The following is a 7,765-nucleotide window of genomic DNA, read 5'->3' as shown; positions in this document are numbered from 1 at the left end:
ATGGCCCACAGGACACTCAGAGGGACGTGATAGCATGCCTTCTGTAAGTCCATTAAACAGATGTAGATTTAATGAGCAGACTCCCACACACCGGCAAATATTTTTAAGAGGATAAAGAGCTGGTCAGTGTTCGTGACCAAGATGAAAATGCCATTGTTCCGTATACGAGGAAGACTTATAATACAAAATGACAAAAAACACAAGAAACTGAAACTGGTGGGTCACTGACCCAGGACTGTGACATGTTGGGTTTTTCTCTGTATGTATTATTGTAGGATCTGCCTTAAAATATAAAGCGCCTTGAGGCAACTGTTGTTGTATTTTGGCGCTCTATAAATAAAATTGAATTGTTAAAATTAGGGTGGCAGGAGGAGCAGAGGGCATGACACAGACACCCTGTAGTGATCTCCAGTTGATGGAGTAGTCTGATATGGATGAGAACTTATCTGTAAGTTTGATTAGCTTTATAAATGAGGTTTGTGAGTTTCAGAGGAAAAGTAATAGGCTCATCTTATGGTCTATATATTTAGTTTGAACTCCTCTGATAGCTACATTTTGTCAGATTGCTGCTGCTAATGGCTTAATAAAAACAACAAAGCGAGAGCGAAAGCAGAGAACCCTGACTGTGCGCCCCACTCTAGGTTGAAGCTTAAGATCATTTGTCCTAATACAAACATTTGAAGAGCTGTACAGTGTTTTAATCCAGTCTATTACGAATGAACCAAATCCAAATTTATGTAGAACTGCTAGTAGAAATTTCTAGCTTACTCAGTGAAATAGTTTCGCTGCATCTAAAGAGACAACTGTTGTTTCAAATTTGTTGATAGAGCAATAATCTATTATATTTATTAATCTATGTGTATTATTTGCTACCGTGCTATTATTTGCTATTATTGTCTACCCTTGATAAAACCAGTTTGGTTGATATGAATTATTGTGTGATATGTTCTCATCTTCTGGCAAGGACTTTGCAAAGTATGGGCTTAAGGTTGACATTTAGAAGTGAAATTGGGCAGTAGCAGGATGAGAGTGTAAGATCTTTGCCTGGTTTAAGAAGCAGACTAATGAGCAGTTCATGTTAGGAGACAGAGTCTGATCGTTTTGAATTTAAGTGACCATTCTGAAAAAAAGTAGGTGGTAGCATATTCTTTGTAAAGCTCTGCTGGAAAACCATCTGGCCCTGGGGCATTATTGTTTGGGAGATGCTGTAGGGCTTCATGAATTCAGACATTGAAAGAGGTGAATCCAGAGCCGCGATCGGTTCGTCATGTAGTTTTGATACATTTGTATTGTTAAGAAATTCTGCAATGTCAGTGTTGGGGGGATTAATCTGTGATGAGTACAAAGCTCCATAAATTTTTTTAAAAGATTTATTTATTTTTTGTGGATTATTAGTAATGTTCCCACTGGAATCCTTTATAGCAGTGGTTCTCAAACTGTGGTACACGTACCACTAGTGGTACATGGGCTCTCTCTAGTGGTACGCGGGAAGTCTCCAGAATTTCTTTTTAAGATTAATATACCATGTTCTGATTGAGGGACTTCAGAAATATTAAAACGTACAGCTCTGCTATCACTTCCAACATAAATGAAGACAGGAAACTAAACAGCAGTAACATTTGTAGGGTTACTGAAGTTGGGCTAGCTCGTATATAACAACGTGCTATGTGGTGGCTAGCTAAACAGCTATGGTTAGCATAATATAAACACATTAGTACAGTGAAGCTGGAGGATAAATGCTAATTTTTTTCCACTCGATAAAAGTTAACGTGAGGGTTACCGATGTTTAGGGATAAATGCAAGATGCTGTATACAGACCAAACTTCAGTCAGGAGAAGAACTGAGATAATTCATCCACAGTACGAGGTTAGTCATTAATATCCTGCTGCATGGGCTGGGCTGGAGTTACGTCTTAAGGCATATGTCAGAAACTCAAGGCCTGTGGGCCACATCCGGCCCGGCATACATTTATATCCGGCCCGCGAGATCATTTTATATAGATTTATTATTATTGTTATGTATGGCCTGGCGATATGAGGCGCTAATAACACACACAGATCCGATAATGCAGCACTGCAGCCTCCTTGCTGAACGCTAGGCTACCTGGGAACATTCCCGGATCAATCAAGTCAGTCAAACGTCTGTTATTGAGAAGCTAGTCCCTCACAATGGTGAAGAGAAAAGTTGACTCTGAAAAAAGAGCCTTTCTCCGGTGGGAGACTGAATACATGTTTACAGACATTGCTGGTAAACCCGTGTGTCTTATTTGTGGAGCTAATGTGGCTGTAATTAAGAAATTTAATTTAAGACGGCACTACGAGACAAAACATCAGGATAAGCTGAAATACCTAAATGCAGGGCACAAAATACAGAAAGTAGAAGTCTAAAGAAGAATCTGACATTTCAGCAGACGATTTTCACCAGAGCAAAACCACAAAGTGAAGCTGTTGTGAAAGCAAGTTTTATTGTAGCAGAGGAGATCAGCCAAATCAGCCCAGTACCACTCTGAAGAGCCGCATGATGAAGGTGTGCGACGTCTTGTGTCCAGACAAAATGCAGATTTTGGCAAATGTGAGCCTGAGCAGAAATACGATTGCTGATCGGTTTGTGAGATGGCCACTGATTTAAGAACACAGTTGTGTGAAAGAAGCAAAGACTTTATTGCATAATCTCTTGCTGTGGATGAAAGTATAGACATGATGGACATTGCACAGCTGACCATCTTCATCCGTAGAGTGGACTCCAATGTGGGCGTTACAGAGGAAATCTTGGACATTAAATCAATGCACGGGACAACGACAGGAAAAGACATTTTTGAAAACGTATGTCCTGGGACAAACTTCTTGGACTTACAACAGATGGAGCGCCGGCAATGTGCAGTTAAAAAAGTGGACTAGTCGGCAGGATGCGAGTAAAGATGCAGGAGGAGAACTGTACCGGTGAGTTAACAGTATATCACTCACTGATCATACACCAGGAAACACTGTGTGGTAAAGTCCTAAAAATTGAGCATGTAGTGAGCACTGTAACGCGAACTGCAAATTTTATCCGACCTAAAGATTTAAATCACTGTAAATTTCAGTCTTTTATGTGGGAAATAGATTCAGAGTTTGCCGACAATTCTTATGGCTGAGTTGGGGAAATAATCCTCAATGGAGTTTTTGAGCTTAGCAAGGAAATCTGTTCATGGACATGGCATGTATGATGCGGTGAAGCCATTTCAAGTTAAGCTGCTCTTATGGGAGTCACAAATGCACCAGTGCCAACTTGCCTCACTTTCCCTGTTGCCAAGTAATGTTGAACCAAATCGGCGCAACAGTGTTCCCAAATGCGCACTTTGCTGATAAAGTGAGCGCACTGCACACTGAGTTTCGCAAGGTGCTTTGGTGACTTTGAAGCAAAAAAAGAGAATTTTGAGCTGCTTTGCAACCCATTTACAGCTGACGTGGAAACTGCACTTGTGCAGATTCGGATGGAGCTGATTGAGCTGCAGTGTAATGGGACACTCAAGGCAAAGTACGATACAGAAGGGCCCGCACAGTTTATTCGTTCCATTCCTGAAGCAATGCCCCAGCTCCGTCTACATGCGGCTCGAACCTTGTGTATGTTTGGTAGCACATATCTGTGTGAGAAGCTGTTTTCAGTGATGAAGATTAACAAAACAGCACACAGGAGTCGTCTCACTGATGAACACCTGCAGTCCATCCCGAGAATCTCTACAACACAAGACCTCACACCAAACTTAAACGAACTTGTTGCCAAAAAAAGATGCCAAGCATCCTGCTCTGACAAAATGGCATAAGAGCAAAGAAAACTGAATGTTATGATTTGTTGTTATTTTAACTTTTTCTGAAAAGCAGAAATTTTATTTATATTTCCATTGTTTTGCATTATGTTCATATTTTGAATTTTTATCATTTTGACAGGATATATTTTTATGAAGAGCAAAATATTTTAAGTTTATTTTTTATATAATGGCATAATAGCAACAAAATCTCATTGTTTTGATTTGTTGTTATTTTAGCTTTTACTTAAAAGCACAATTTTCATTTATTTTTTCTGGGGTGTTTGGCAGCATGTTCAACTTATATAATTTTGACAGGATATATTTTTAATATTTAAAGTTAAAGTTTATTAATAATAATAATAACTGTATTTATTCTGGAATAATATTCCTGTCTGTTTTTATTCATATTTAATTTAAAAAAAACATTGTTTTAGTGTGTTCAATAAATGTTTATCTTGTTTGGCGTGCGACCTAAAGTGTGCCTTGAGTTTTGGCCCCCTGTGCAATTGAGTTTGACACCCCTGGCAAGGTTTTAAAAACTGAGCTTTAAAATAAATAATGGTTATAAAAACCGAGAGAGGCCAACCATGATCACTGACTTTTTTTAGGGGCTTGTTCAGATTAAACAGAGCAAGATACAAAACATTAAAACACGTTAAGAACATAACAGCCTTAATAAACGCAGAGTAGTTTGGAGCCCGAAGCAGGGTTCAGATGTCATCACCTGAAGACCTGATATCCCAACTGCTTTGACTGTTTTAATGCAGTACAGTTGTTTATTTTACTTTACTTTAATGTCGGTCATATGGGTGGTACTTTAAGAGCCATATATTTTATGTTGTTGTTTTTTGTTTATGTAGCTTTAACTGGTTAGTAAGGAATTTTCCAGATTTAGTACCACATTCAAAGTTGTCCTAACGCAACCTTTGCATCAGAAATTTTGTTCTCTGGTTAAATATTTCATTTAATTCTAGTTATAGTTTTCTCAGGTTGTTGATTATATGTTCTTGTGGTGAGGCAGCATAGGCAGATTCCAATTATTTTTTGTTCTAGTTCTGATACAATTTTTTTCCCTTCTTTTTCTTATATAACCACGTATTGTCCCATATTAGTACTTTTCCTGCTTGCCATAGGACACATGGTGATATCCCTGGCAGGTCAATACTATCTAAATAAGTTGCCCATTCCTTTTTGAAATAATTAATAAAATTCTGTACTTTCAGTAATGATATATTAAATCTGAAGCTCCTAATTGGTGGTGTGATTCTTTTCTGTGTCACATAAATAAATAAATTAACATAGTAAATTGGACGGTCAGGGCCTCCGCCCCTGACTGCCACCACACATTCCATCTGACCCTGATGGCAACTCCTGCAGGTGGTGGGCCTACAGGAGGGTGGGCCCATGTCACTCCTTCAAGCTGTGCCCTGGACTGCACGCCTGTCCTTAATAGAAATTCTCGACAAAGACTTTAATATTCTGTGGGAGTCAGTGAAATTCCACCAGCAGCAGGTCAGGTGAGCTGTATTGTATTTTTCTGATTCTCTTACTTTTGCCAAAGTTAACAAAGTGTTAACCATTCTAGAGGGGATAGTGAACTAATATCATCTGAAGACTTTTGTGGTCTTAAAAGGGGATTTATGTGGTCTGATCCCCATTCTGTGAATGCTGTGAGATAAATTCTTTGTGTGTGTGTGTGTGTGTGTGTGTGTGTGTGTGTGTGTGTGTTACGACTTTGAGCCCTTCTGTAGCTAATGCAAACCTATGGTTCATCATAGTAGGGAAATCACAGCATGTTCCATTTATTGAAACTGCCTTTTCATTTAATTTCAATCTGATCTCATTTTTCTTTGTTTCATGCGATCTGTAACTTTTAGAGCCCATTGTTTCTGATGGGTGGTTGAAGTTTGATAGGTGATCTGAATAAATTAAAGTGGTGTGTTCTTCAGAAGTGCCTGTTTAAAGTTATGTTGGACCCAAGTTGCTCTGGAGTAGGGGCACCCTGCCAATATGGTTTGCTACAGAGGGGAATTGTACTAGAAGTTACTCAAGTTACTAGGAACAGATCCTTTAAGTACTGTAAGGTGTGATGTGGGGTCTTCATGCATTGGACTTGTTTACACATCCCCCAGATGCTTGATTGGATGATATCTGGGGAATTTGGAGACTATGTCTACATCTCAAACAAAAGCAAAGAGGCTACAGCCAACAGGAAATACTGTTTCCATGAAAGCTTGTACATCATCTACAACAGTGATTAGGCAGGTGATATGAGTCAAAGTAACATCCAGATGGAAAGCAGTAACTAAGGTTTTCTGGCAGAACATTGCTTAAAGCATCATGTTGCCTTCAGTGGCTTGTCTTCTTCCTGTAGTGCATCCTGGTGGTAGATGTTCCCCAGGTAAGCGACACACAAACACTTAGGTATCCACGTGACGTAAAATAAAACATAATTCATCAGATCAGACCAACTTTCTTGGCAAATAAATGGTAACTGGACTGGTTTTTATATAGCGCTTTTCTACTCTCCTGGAGTACTCAAAGCGCTCTATAAAACACGCTGCATTTACCCATACACACAAGCACTATTATCTATATGGTAAGTGCTTTTCTAACTATCATTCATACACAGTCATACTTCGATGGATGCATCAGAGAGCAAGTCAGGATTAGTATCTTGCCCAAGGATATTCGGCATGCAAACTGGGGGACCCAGGGATCGAACCACCAACCTTCTGATCAGCATCTGATCTGCTCTACAGCCACCCCGCAAATACATAACTTCATATATACCCAACCACTAATGGGTTTCATGATGAAGAGATTATCAGTGTTATTCGCCTCACCTGTCAGTAATCATAATGATATGCGTGATCTGCATGTAAAAGACAATACTATTCCCTAAAAAAATTAAAAACTGCCCAGAAAGTAAGCTGCCTTGGCAGAGGTTTGCACTCCCAATATACTTATTGTTCCATTTACAGCCATCCTATCTCCTTATTTCTTGTGTGTTGTATGAGAGAAATTCAGACTTCCCTATTACAACAGGGTCACTACTTTCACTGGTCTACCTGGAGGAAAACATGTTTCCTTATAAAGAGAAAAGGGCAGCATGCAGATTGTATGGAGATTGCATGAGGCTGTTTGTTCTGAATGATTCTGAATTACTAACATACACAATGTGATAAGAATAAAGTAGATTCATATTTCAGAATACACATGAAATACAAATCTATTTCCTAAATCTGACAGTATTTTTTTGTGCAAACCTATTTTCTTGCATAGGATGAGAAAATTTCCATGCAAGTAGTTAGTAAATGAGTGATTACAGTGGTAATGTTACTTTAACCATTTACTAATTCTCAAAAACATACATCCAAGAATTAAGAATTTTGTAAACAGAAGACTTAAGTTCCTTTCTGCAACTGTCAACTATTTATCAACTAGTGAAATCCAGTGAACAAATTATATGAATAATAAGGTGGTCGGATTCTGTAGCTGCAAGAAAAGTCCAAACCATCAACTTTCCCTTATCATATTTGGCAGCTGGTTATGGTGTTTGCGCTGACATCCAGTGTTTGACCAAATCTATGATCTGACCTTGCAGTGAACTTCCCAGAATGTCCACTCCTGGGAAGATTGCGGCTTAGTGTTCACACATACCTAAATCCTCCCAATCAGCAAAGGGTCAAAATATCTTCTCTTACAATGGTGGTCACATCAAGTGCATTTGATTAGCAAGACCTTTGATTAACTGCTACTTAGTCTAGTCTAATGCCTATCCAAGGTACTTAGGTTTTTCAGAGGACTTTATGCAGTCCTGTGAAGTCTCTTTTGATATGACTATATAGTTTAAATGATGATAAACATCATTTGTAAAAGCCATCCAAACCTACCTGACCGTATGTGAAAAAAAGTTGTACCAAGCTGAACTAAATTATGTAATTGTGCCAAAGTGAACCTCAATCTTTATAAGCT

Source organism: Pelmatolapia mariae, linkage group LG1, assembly GCF_036321145.2.
Source record: "Pelmatolapia mariae isolate MD_Pm_ZW linkage group LG1, Pm_UMD_F_2, whole genome shotgun sequence".
Taxonomy (NCBI): Eukaryota; Metazoa; Chordata; class Actinopteri; order Cichliformes; family Cichlidae; genus Pelmatolapia; species Pelmatolapia mariae.
This window is presented reverse-complemented; position numbering follows the sequence as displayed.